This window comes from Scyliorhinus torazame, chromosome 6 (assembly GCF_047496885.1).
Source record: "Scyliorhinus torazame isolate Kashiwa2021f chromosome 6, sScyTor2.1, whole genome shotgun sequence".
Lineage (NCBI taxonomy): Eukaryota > Metazoa > Chordata > Chondrichthyes > Carcharhiniformes > Scyliorhinidae > Scyliorhinus > Scyliorhinus torazame.
Window position 1 is genome coordinate 85,677,266 of NC_092712.1, and position 13,493 is coordinate 85,690,758.

Genomic DNA, 13,493 nt, shown 5'->3' on the forward strand with positions numbered 1-13,493 from the left:
TGGATGGGCCCAGCCACTGCTCGGGAGTCCCGGTTGGCATAGTGCCGCCCTGTTCTGCCCGCTGCCCACCAGATGCACCAGGGACAGGAGGGGGGGAATCTGGGGTGCGGCACCAGTCCCAGCACCTCCTCCTCCTCCTTTGGGGTGCCCGTGGCTCCCGGGCTACTCAAGGGGACTGAGGTGCAAGCGGAGCCATTCCCTGAGGCCCCCCCGCTGCCTGGCGCTGCCAGTCCTGGAGACCCGTTCTGGTCTCGGCCATGGTCTGCTCCGACTGGGCCATGCTGAGGAGAGCCACTGCAATGTCCAGGTGGCTCTGGCACATGGCTTCCTGTGAGAGAGCAGCCCTGTCCTGGGCCTCGGCCCCCGCCTGCACAGAATGCCCCATACCTTGGACACGCTGACCCATATCCGACACATTCGCCCCTTTGCCTCCACTGCGGACGCCACCCTTGCGGTGTCAGCCTGGGTAGCACCCATGACCGGCACTACCTCCTGCTCCTGCACGCGGATGGACTCCTCCACCTGCACCTGCCAGTGCTGGATGCTCGCCAACATCCCTTCTTGTATTCCCCGTGTCTCTGACTGCATCTGCATCTGTGGCTGGGACTGGATGTGCCAGGAGCCCGGAACCCATCTGGACGGCAGCTAGTTCCTGGGGCCGGCCTGCCCTCCGACCGTCCAGCCTCTCGGCTGCTCCTAACTCCACCTGTATCGGATGCGATGTGTGGTGCGCACCAGATAGTGTTCCAGGAGCCTCTTCACCAATGTGCCCAACCGAGGTGATGGTCTCTGCTATGGTGGAAGGTGTTGGAGAAAGCAGTGATGGGTCTCCTGAGTCTCGGGCCGAGGGCTGGTGTTATCATAGAATTTACAGTGCAGAAGGAGGCCATTCGGCCCATCGAGTCTGCACCGGCTCTTGGAAAGAGCACCCTACCCAAGGTCAACACCGCCACCCTATCCCCATAACCCAGTAACCCCACCCAACACTAAGGGCAATTTTGGACACTAAGGGCAATTTATCATGGCCAATCCACCTAACCTGCACATCTTTGGACTGTGGGAGGAAACCGGAGCACCCGGAGGAAACCCACGCACACACGGGGAGGATGTGCAGACTCCGCACAGACAGTGACCCAAGCCAGAATCGAACCTGGGGTCCTGGAGCTTTGAAGCAATTGTGCTATCCACAAGGCTACCGTGCTGCCCCGTTCTGGTTGCTCTCCCCGTCAGTGCTCTGCCGTCTGGCAGGCACCAGCTCTGACACTGGCTGGGGACTCCGGGTGGACAGGCGCCATCACCAGCAGGTCCTGGAAGACACAAGACGACATGTATGGTTAGAGAGCGGGCCGGGGGGAGGTGGGGGGGGTGAGAGGGGTGAGGGAGTGTGTGGGGGGGTGAGAGGGGTGTGGGGGGTGAGTGGGGGGTGTGGGGGATGAGGCAATGTGAGGGGAGAGAAGGGATGGGTTGAGAGGGAGGAAGCCCACACATGTGTCGTGGGGATCGGCAATTGCGTAGGATCTTACTTGCTCACCTGCCGCCAACCTCCGCGTTGGTGAAATGTCTTTCCACTGGCCCGCCAACCATGCCCAGCGCCCTCTGCTCGGGCACGGTGAGGGGCCGCAGGTCTGGTGGCCCTCCTTCGATCTTTTCCCGCTCTCAGCGGTTGTGCACGGCCTTCTCCCGGTGGGGGAAGGTCAAACACAACGACAGTGTTCCGACGCATGCAGCCCTGGGGTTGGTAGGTGATGGCATCAGTGGTCAGGGCACACAGCCATTGCAGCTGGCATGGGTGTTGGCATGTGGGGCAGGGTAGGGGTTTGGTTGTCCCCCGGTGGGGAGGGGCCAGGTTATGTGTGTGGGGGGCGGGGTTAGTGCCAGGGGAATAGCGCTGCCTACTAACCTTGGCCGCCCTGAGGAGGTCATGCAGTCAGTTCCAGCACTACATGCCAGTCCGGGCGACGTTGCCCACGGTGCTGACCGTCTCTGCCACCTGCGCCCAGGCACAGCCAATGGCGGCGCCTGGTGGCTTTCTTCCCGGGCCGGGGTACAAGATCCTCCTTCTCTCCTCCTCGGCATCCAGGAGGGTGTCCAGCTCAGCGTCCCTGAACCGTGGCACTGCTCTCCTTGCGGCCATCCTGTTGGCTGGGACGGTGTGTGTGGGGGGGATGGATTGTTTAAGTGCAGCTGTGGCGTGTGAGCCTCATGTGCGCCAAGCACGGACCCGGCGAATCCGGCACCGTTGCGTATGGAACCAGTTGTGTTCTACGTGGCGATGGTTCTAGCTCATTTAGAGTTCCGAATTGGTGCACCTGTTGCATCATTTTTGCTGTGGTAAAACACCACTGTTTCCATGCCAGCGTCAGCACTTAGTCTCAGAAACGGAGAATCCAGCTGTTGGAGTTTGAAGGTTTAAAGCCTGTCTAACAGATACTAAGCATAACTCCAGTAGCATGGTTGGAGAAGAGTTGGGAACCAGTCAGAAAAACTGGCGTGAAAAGGCCACATATTTATTGCCCTGCAGGGGGCTGGCAGGAACCCATTGTGAATCTAGCAGCTTTAGCTGCAGATACGGGCCCCGGCCCTTCCGGGTCAGAGGCTGTGCTGCGCAGAACACCGAGCTCCAGTGTCCGCGCCGTGCTCCATGGCAGACTCAGACTGTGGAGCTGGGCCTCCTAAATAGTTCCCCCGATCGGCTGAGAGCCCGACCCGGACCACCCGCCCAAAAATAGCCCGGTCCCGTTTGAGGCCCCCCCTCGGCCCTCGACCATGGCGGCTGCGGACTCAGAGTATCCCGAACGGCAGGATCACATTAGATCCATGGCATCGGGACTTCGGCTAGTCGGGGGCGGAGAATAGCAGGGCGGGCCTCTGGCAATGGCCACAGGTGGGTGATACGCGGCACGGCGTACTTCCTGGGTACGCCGCTTTTTGGGGGCCGGAGAATCAAGGAACCAGCGCATGTCCCGATTCCATGCGTGAAAGCAGATTCTCTACCCCGCACCGGACTCAGGTTTGGCGTCAGGGTGTGGAGAATCCAGCCCCAGATAAGCAAAATTCCAACTGTTGCAGCAAGAACCCATTGGGCATTTGAAGGAGCTGCTCACACGGGTCTTGCATTGCTCGGGTAAGGACTCCACAGTTTTGAGAAGAAAAAACTCACAGGAAACAAATAATTTCAGCGACTCATTCATCAGGTGAGAATCAGTTCAAGGCACGAAAGGGGACCCCTAAAGAGGTTTAGGTGAGGCTCCCAAAAGTTTACTCTGAGCTAATTTTCTGTTGTGTTTAATTTGACTCGATTACAAAGATTCTGGGGCTGGTCCTCAGTGTTGCTGGCTGCAGCTCTGACAACACTCACCCCATCTCCCTCCATCATGAGCCAGTAGCTCAGGCCAGATCTCCTGAGAGCTTGTGACAAGCCAGAAGTTATAACCATAAAATAAACATGACATGTATTCATGGAGCGCCTTTCACAACATTAAAATGTTGTAAAATATCAGTAAATATAAATAATTAAGTAGTAAATCGGAGTAAAAGTTGATTACAAGAACAACCTGTATTCATATTGATGCCCTTAACCTATAAAAACATCCCACAATGGTTTGTTGGTGCATTGTAAAGCAGAATATGACACTGGGCCACATTGGGAGATGACCAAAGATTTTCAGTGAAGGTCTTAAGTCGGAAAGTGAGGTGGAGAGAAAGAGCGGTTTATGGAGGGAATTCCAGGATGTAGGATCAAGATGGAAGAAGACAAGACCACTAATGGTGGAACAATTTAATTTTGGGATGCTCAAAATATCAGAATTGAAGGAGTTAAATTATTTTGGAAGGGGTGAGGGTTAGAGTTAGAGTTGTGGGGCTGGAGGGTCATATAGGCAGCAAGGCTATGCAGAGGTTTGCGAATAATGACACAGGCTAATACCCGGAACCACTGAGAATTATGTGATTGGTGAATACCGAACTGGTGCCGAAATATGGCGACTAGGGGTTTTCACAGCAACTTTACTGCAGTGTTAATGTAAGCCTACTTGTGACACTAAATAAAGAGTTAAGGGCATTAGAGAGTTTTGGATGACCCCAATTTTACAAAGTGTAGAACGTGAGAGGCTGGCAGGAGTGCATTGGTATAGATAACCCTGAACAAGTAGCAAAAACACAGATAAGTGTTTAAGCAGCAGAATGACTGAGTCAGGACAGAGTCAGGCACTGTTACAGATGTGGAAGTAGGCAGTCACAGTGTAGCGCACAAAGACTCCGAGAGACGAATAGAGTGAAGTCGATGAGGCTTTATTAAGCGTGTCTGTTCCCCCGCAGCTCGATAGTAGAATGGCCTGCGGGGGAGGACTCCGGCTTCTTATACTCCGCCTTCAGGGCAGAGCTAGAGTTCAACGGCCAACCAGGACCCGGGATCTGTCAGCCAATGACATTAGGGCTTCCAGTCCCACATGACCCCTAATACATACTACCACACACAGTGATGACCAGGGTTAAATATGACACTGTGGATTTGAACAGTCTGTTACAGCCTCATGCATCTGCCAGGGAGAGGGATAGAGTCAGAGTTACTAAATGGGCATTGTGGTGGGGATCAAAGATAATGGCTTCAGTCTTCCTCATATATTGGAGAAAATTTCAGCTCATCCAGTACTTACATCAGACAAGCAGTCTGAAAATTCAGAGGCAGTGGAGGAGCGGTGGTGAGGTTGAACTGTGGCATATGAAACTGTTAGGTAATCAAACAGACTAGAATTTTAACTGTCCAATTCACTGCCCCGGTAAAAATAGCAGCTGCTGGAGCCTTACCGTTCACAGGGCGGTAAGTCCACCAACCCTTTTTTAATATTGTTACCCTCACATCAATTTTTCTGGGTTAACATTGGCTGTTATGTATTTCTGTGACTATGTGAACTGTTTGTTTATCTGAGTAAAGTTCACTGAGTATTTCTCTTCCTTGTGACCATCATTCTGAACTTTGTTCTGGAGATACATCAGAAATTTTCAGGAATATCAGATCAGGTGCCTTGCCCTACCTTCAAAATTCCTTGTTTTAACAGGTAGCAGTAGTTCAGAATAATTTAATCAGTTTCATTATGAACATATAGGGCGGGATTCTCCGACCCCCCGCCGGGTGGGAGAATCGCAGGGGGTCTGTGTGAATCCCGCCCCTGCCGTCCTTCCAATTCTCCCGCCCCCCAAAAACCGGCGTGGCGTGAGTCGCGCCGCCCGCCTTAGGGAATGGCAGGGTCAGGCGGAACTCAATGGGCCCTGGGGCTGTCCGGATTCTCCGCCCCGCGATGGGCCGAAGTCCCGCCCGTTCTATGCCGGTCCCGCCGGCGTAAATTGGAGTTGGTCCCTTACCGGCGGGACCTGGCGGAGCGGCTGGGCTCCGGTGTTCTTGGGGGGTCGCGGGGGATCTGGCCCCGGGAGGTGCCCCCATGGTGACCTGGCTCGCGGTCGGGGCCCACCCATCCGCGGGCAGGCCAGTGCCATGGGGGCACTCTATTCCTTCCGCAACGGAGGCTGTGGTCATCCGCCATTCCAGGTGCGGAGGTGACTCCATGTGCGCATGCGCGGGGATGACGCCAGCATGCGTTGGCGCTCCCACGCTTGCGCCGACTCGTGCCGGCCGGCGGAGGCCCTTCGGCGCCGGTTGGCGTGGTGCCATGCCCCTATCCCGCCGGCCGGCACGGTGCCAACCGCTCCGGGGAGGGCCTAGCCCCTGATTCCGCACCTTTGGGGCGGCCCAACGCCGGAGTGGTTCATGGCACTCTGTCCCACCGGGACCCCCCGCCCCGCCGGCTACGGGAGAATCCCGCCCATGATTTCCATGGTATTAAGTTGTTAAGTTATGGAAGACTGCATAGTTAACATAGTCTAAAAATATTGTGTGTCACCACATAAAGAGATGCTGTGTTCAGATTCAGTAAATTTGAAAAAGAGCCAAAGGGGAATTTCAGAGAATTTCTTCAACTCAGCAATTTGCTATGACCTTGAAGCAGATTCCATGTTAATTTTCAAGAAGGAATGAGATATATACTTCAAAAGGACACATTTTGCCTGATATATTAAATAGGCCATTTAAGGCCCTTACTGAGTTCATTAGCAGCTCACTGTGGTTGCAGGAATCCCCTGTGGTTGTCCCCCTCTCGAACAGATATACCCCTTTGGATACTGTCGGGGGGGATACCCTATCAGGGGAAAACAGCAGCAGCCAGAGCAGTGGCACCACGGCTGGCTCTGATGTTCAGAAGGGAGGGTCAAAGCGCAGAAGAGTAATAGTAATAGGGGACTCTATAGTCAGGGGCACATATAGGCGCTTCTGTGGACGTGAAAGAGACTCCAGGATGGTATGTTGCCTCCCTGGTGCCAGGGTCCAGGATGTCTCCGAACGGGTAGAGGGAATCCTGAAGGGGGAGGGCAAACAGGCAGAGGTCGTTGTACATATTGGTACTAACGACATAGGCAGGAAGGGGCATGAGGTCCTGCAGCAGGAGTTCAGGGAGCTAGGCAGAAAGTTAAAAGACAGGACCTCGAGGGTTGTAATCTCGGGATTACTCCCTGTGCCACGTGCCAGTGAGGCTAGAAATAGGAAGATAGAGCAGACAAACACGTGGCTAAACAGCTGGTGTAGGAGGGAGGGTTTCCGTTATCTGGACCACTGGGAGCTCTTCCGGGGCAGGTGTGACCTGTATAAGATGGACGGGTTGCATCTAAACCGGAGAGGCATAAATATCCTGGCCGCGAGGTTTGCTAGTGTCACACGGGAGGGTTTAAACTAGTATGGCAGGGGGGTGGGCACGGGAGCAATAGGTCAGAAGGTGAGAGCATTGAGGGAGAACTAGGGAATAGGGACAGTGTGGCTCTGAGGCAGAGCAGACGGGGAGAAGTTGCTGAACACAGCGGGTCTGGTGGCCTGAAGTGCATATGTTTTAATGCAAGGAGCATTACGGGTAAGGCAGATGAACTTAGAGCTTGGATTAGTACTTGGAACTATGATGTTGTTGCCATTACAGAGACCTGGTTGAGGGAAGGGCAGGATTGGCAGCTAAACGTTCCAGGATTTAGATGTTTCAGGCGGGATAGAGGGGGATGTAAAAGGGGAGGCGGAGTTGCGCTACTTGTTCGGGAGAATATCACAGCTATACTGCGAGAGGACACCTCCGAGGGCAGTGAGGCTATATGGGTAGAAATCAGGAATAAGAAGGGTGCAGTCACAATGTTGGGGGTATACTACAGGCCTCCCAACAGCCAGCGGGAGATGGAGGAGCAGATAGGTAGACAGATTTTGGAAAAGAGTAAAAACAACAGGGTTGTGGTGATGGGAGACTTCAACTTCCCCAATATTGACTGGGACTCACTTAGTGCCAGGGGCTTAGACGGGGCGGAGTTTGTAAGGAGCATCCAGGAGGGCTTCTTAAAACAATATGTAAACAGTCCAACTAGGGAAGGGGCGGTACTGGACCTGGTATTGGGGAATGAGCCCGGCCAGGTGGTAGATGTTTCAGTAGGGGAGCATTTCGGTAACAGTGACCACAATTCAGTAAGTTTTAAAGTACTGGTGGACAAGGATAAGAGTGGTCCGAGGATGAATGTGCTAAATTGGGGGAAGGCTAATTATAACAATATTAGGCGGGAACTGAAGAACATAGATTGGGGGCGGATGTTTGAGGGCAAATCAACATCTGACATGTGGGAGGCTTTCAAATGTCAGTTGAAAGGAATACAGGACAGGCATGTTCCTGTGAGGAAGAAAGATAAATACGGCAATTTTCGGGAACCTTGGATGACGAGTGATATTGTAGGCCTCGTCAAAAAGAAAAAGGAGGCATTTGTCAGGGCTAAAAGGCTGGGAACAGACGAAGCCTGTGTGGCATATAAGGAAAGTAGGAAGGAACTTAAGCAAGGAGTCAGGAGGGCTAGAAGGGGTCATGAAAAGTCATTGGCAAATAGGGTTAAGGAAAATCCCAAGGCTTTTTACACGTACATAAAAAGCAAGAGGGTAGCCAGGGAAAGGGTTGGCCCACTGAAGGATAGGCAAGGGAATCTATGTGTGGAGCCAGAGGAAATGGGCGAGGTACTAAATGAATACTTTGCATCAGTATTCACCAAAGAGAAGGAATTGGTAGATGTTGAGTCTGGAGAAGGGGGTGTAGATAGCCTGGGTCACATTGTGATCCAAAAAGACGAGGTGTTGGGTGTCTTAAAAAATATTAAGGTAGATAAGTCCCCAGGGCCGGATGGGATCTACCCCAGAATACTGAAGGAGGCTGGAGAGGAAATTGCTGAGGCCTTGACAGAAATCTTTGGATCCTCGCTGTCTTCAGGGGATGTCCCGGAGGACTGGAGAATAGCCAATGTTGTTCCTCTGTTTAAGAAGGGTAGCAAGGATAATCCCGGGAACTACAGGCCGGTGAGCCTTACTTCAGTGGTAGGGAAATTACTGGAGAGAATTCTTTGAGACAGGATCTACTCCCATTTGGAAGCAAATGGACGTATTAGTGAGAGGCAGCACGGTTTTGTGAAGGGGAGGTCGTGTCTCACTAACTTGATAGAGTTTTTCGAGGAGGTCACTAAGATGATTGATGCAGGTAGGGCAGTAGATGTTGTCTATATGGACTTCAGTAAGGCCTTTGACAAGGTCCCTCATGGTAGACTAGTACAAAAGGTGAAGTCACACGGGATCAGGGGTGAACTGGCAAGGTGGATACAGAATTGGCTAGGCCATAGAAGGCAGAGGGTAGCAATGGAGGGATGCTTTTCTCATTGGAGGGCTGTGACCAGTGGTGTTCCACAGGGATCAGTGCTGGGACCTTTGCTCTTTGTAGTATATATAAATGATTTGGAGGAAAATGTAACTGGTCTGGGGCGTCATTCTCCGACCCCCCGCCGGGTCGGAGAATGGCCGTTGGCCGCCGTGAATCCCGCCCCCGCCCCCGCCGAAGTCTCCGCTCCCGGAGATTGGGCGGGGGCGGGAATCCAGCCGCGCCGGTTGGCGGGACCCCCCGCTGGATTCTCCGGCCCGGATGGGCCGAAGTCCCGCCCAGAAACTGCCTGTCCCGCCGACGTAAATCAAACCTGGTATTTACCGGCGGGACCAGGCGGCGTGGGCGGGCTCCGGGGTCCTGGGGGGGGGCGCGGGGCGATCTGACCCCGGGGGGTGCCCCCACGGTGGCCTGGCCCGCGATCGGGGCCCACCGATCCGCGGGCGGGCCTGTGCCGTGGGGGCACTCTTTCCCTTCCGCCTCCGCTACGGCCTCCACCATGGCGGAGGCGGAAGAGACTCTCCCCACTGCGCATGCGCGGGAAACTTTCGGCGGCCGCTGACGCTCCCGCGCATGCGCGGGGAAACTGACAGCGGCCGCTGACGCTCCCGCGCATGCGCCGCATTTCCGCGCCAGCTGGCGGGGCAACAAACGCCATTTCCGCCAGCTGGCGGGGCGGAAATCCCTCCGGCGTCGGCCTAGCCCCTCAATGTTGGGGCTAGGCCGCCAAAGATGCGGAGACTTCCGCACCTTTTTGCCGGCGCGATGCCCGTCTGATTTGCGCCGGCTTTGGCGCCAGTCGGCGGGCATCCCGCCGTTGGGGGAGAATTTCGCCCCTGATTAGTAAGTTTGCAGACGACACAAAGGTTGGTGGAATTGCGGATAGCGATGAGGACTGTCTGAGGATACAGCAGGATTTAGATTGTCTGGAGACTTGGGCGGAGAGATGGCAGATGGAGTTTAATCCGGACAAATGTGAGGTAATGCATTTTGGAAGGGCTAATGCAGGTAGGGAATATACAGTGAATGGTAGAACCCTCAAGAGTATTGAAAGTCAAAGAGATCTAGGAGTACAGGTCCACAGGTCATTGAAAGGGGCAACACAGGTGGAGAAGGTAGTCAAGAAGGCATACGGCATGCTTGCCTTCATTGGCCGGGGCATTGAGTATAAGAATTGGCAAGTCATGTTGCAGCTGTATAGAACCTTAGTTAGGCCACACTTGGAGTATAGTGTTCAATTCTGGTCGCCACACTACCAGAAGGATGTGGAGGCTTTAGAGAGGGTGCAGAAGAGATTTACCAGAATGTTGCCTGGTATGGAGGGCATAAGCTATGAGGAGCGATTGAATAAACTCGGTTTGTTCTCACTGGAACGAAGGAGGTTGAGGGGCGACCTGATAGAGGTATACAAAATTATGAGGGGCATAGACAGAGTGGATAGTCAGAGGCTTTTCCCCAGGGTAGAGGGGTCAATTACTAGGGGGCATAGGTTTAAGGTGAGAGGGGCAAAGTTTAGAGTAGATGTACGAGGCAAGTTTTTTACGCAGAGGGTAGTGGGTGCCTGGAACTCACTACCGGAGGAGGTAGTGGAAGCAGGGACGATAGGGACATTTAAGGGGCACCTTGACAAATATATGAATAGGATGGGAATAGAAGGATACGGACCCAGGAAATGTAGAAGATTGTAGTTTAGTCGGGCAGTATGGTCGGCACGGGCTTGGAGGGCCAAAGGGCCTGTTCCTGTGCTGTACATTTCTTTGTTCTTTGTTCACTCCAGAGGCAGCGTATGATCTTTGATGGGGATGGTCAGAATCACCGCACCATCAGCAACACATCATGAGGGAGGAGGCGATGTCAGTGCTGGGACTGTTCAGCCACATCAGACAGCGGCGAACAGCATCCATCAGCATGAAAGATTGTAAGTGGCTCTCCCAGTGCCCATGGCAGAAGAATGGAAAGTTAGCAGGAACAGCACATTACAGAGGAGCATTGGAGACGAGGACACAGAGCTGATCAAGACAAAGGCAGGAAGTCCTGGTCCAATTGAGGCTGATCTGTAAGAATAGTCAGGGAGAGGACAGGTTGACACTTAAAAGTACGTCTCACTTTTTCTGGCTACCCTCTCTTATCTCGCATTCCTTAGCTAATTGGTGACTTATGAACACACAACGGAGAAGGGTGTCTCTTCACACGAGAGGAATTGTACAATTGGAAGCACCTTTATTTCCTAACTCTAAATTTAGAATTGTGCACCCTCTCACCAATATTGGAACTTGCCTATTCTTTTTGCAATCAGAAATCTGCCTACATATTTGCTCATCTATCACCTTCTCACTATTTGATGGACTATAATGTAGCCTTAAGGCTCGGCTCATGCAAAATGGCTAAACTTCATAAATTACTCAAAGCATGATGGGAAAAAAAACATCCTTACAAGCCTTTGAAATAGCACATCTTGAGGTACGTGCAAACGTTGCAAAGCAGAGTTCAACACAGCAAACTTTATCTGTGCAGATTGGCACTAGAACCACTAAAACCACAGACATCATCGAGACCCGTATTGAATGAGACAGATTAAGGCAGAATGAGACAGGACCAGACAAATAAAAACCACAAGGTCTAAGCATACGCTTAGGATCAGAACAAATGACTGCATAATGAACAGTGAGCCTTACTTCTGTTGTGGGCAAAATCTTGGAAAGGTTTATAAAAGACAGGGTGTATAATCATCTGGAAAGGAATAATTTGATTAGACATAGTCAACACGGTTTTGTGAAGGGTAGGTTGTGCCTCACAAACCTTATTGTGTTCTTTGAGAAGGTGACCAAACAGGTGGATGAGGGTAAAGCAGTTGATGTGGTGTATCTCGATTTCAGTAAAGCTTTTGATAAGGTTCCCCATGGTAGGCTACTGCAGAAAATACAGAAGCATGGGATTCAGGGAGATTTAGCAGTTTGGATCAGAAATTGGCTAGCTGGAAGAAGCCAAAGGGTGGTGGTTGATGGGAAGTGTTCAGACTGGAGTCCAGTTACTAGTGGTGTACCACAAGGATCTGTTTTGGGGCCACTGCTGTTTGTCATTTTTAGAAATGACCTGGAGGAGGGCGTAGAAGGATGGGTGAGTAAATTTGCAGATGACACTAAAGTCGGTGGAGTTGTGGACTGTGCGGAAGGATGTTATAAGTTACAGAGGGACATAGATAAGCTGCAGCGCTGGGCTGAGAGGTGGCAAATGGAGTTTAATGCATAAAAGTGTGAGGTGATTCATTTTGGAAGGAATAACAGGAAGACAGAGTACTGGGCTAATGGTAAGATTCTTGGCAGTGTGGATGAGCAGAGAAATCTCGGTGCCCATGTACATAGATCCCTGAAAGTTGCCACTCAGGTTGAGAGGGTGTTAAGAAGGCGTACGGTGTGTTAGCTTTTATTGGTAGAGGGATTGAGTTTCGGAGCCATGAGGTCACGTTGCAGCTGTACAAAACTCTGGTGCGGCCGCATTTGGAGTATTGCATGCAATTCTGGTCACCGCATTATAGGAAGGATGTGGAAGCATTGGAAAGGGTGCAGAGGAGATTTACCAGAATGTTGCCTGGTATGGAGGGAAGATCTTATGAGGAAAGGCTGAAGGATTTGAGGCTGTTTTCGTTAGAGAGAAGAAGGTTAAGAGGTGACTTAATTGAGGCATACAAGATAGAACATAGAACATAGAACAATACAGCGCAGTACAGGCCCTTCGGCCCACGATGTTGCACCGAAACAAAAGCCATCTAACCTACACTATACCATTATCATCCATATGTTTATCCAATAAACTTTTAAATGCCCTTAATTGAGGATGATCAGAGGATTGGATAGGGTGGACAGTGAGAGCCTTTTTCCTCGTTTGGTGATGTCTAGCACGAGGAGACATAGCTTTAAATTGAGGGGTAATAGATATAAGACAGATGTCAGAGGTAGGTTCTTTACTCAGAGAGTAGTAAGGGTGTGGAATGCCCTGCCTGCAACAGCAGTGGACTCGCCAACACTCAGGGCATTCAAATGGTCATTGGATAGACATATGGACGATAAGGGAATAGTGTAGATGGGCTTTAGAGTAGTTTCACAGGTCGGCGCAACATCAAGGGCCGAAGGGCCTGTACTGCGCTGTAATGTTCTATGTTCTATGTTCTATGATGCAGTTAGAAAATGGGGTCATTCGGAAATGGGATTTTCTATCAATAGAAAAGAAGGGCATGACCCTTGCATGGCATACGCGTGCAGGAGGAATAAATATCGGGCTCTTAGACCATTCTATAGCATAACCCTGTGAAGAACCTTGCAGATACAACCCCTCTGAGTTGTAAGCTCAGTGAACGAAGACCCTGCAGAAGAGAACCTGGCCAGTTCCTGAACCGGGTAATATCTACTTAAATAGCCAAACTATGAGTCTTGGGATAATTATAATCAGTAGTGTAGTATACGAATTGCATGAATAGGATATTTGCTTGAAGTATACAATAAAATTGTATTGAATCATAATTTACAGTGTCGAGCATATTTTTGATATGTAAACTGTTTGGCCTCTTGTAAGAGTACAGAGACCAAGAGGGTCAACATTCTGGCATCTGAAAGACGTGAAATTTTTTACTTCAGGATCTGAACCAACCATTATCTTGTGAACTCAGCCGAAGTTGGAAGTTAAAAGGGCAAATGCCCCATGCCAACGCCAGGGTATAAATTGAGTGAACAA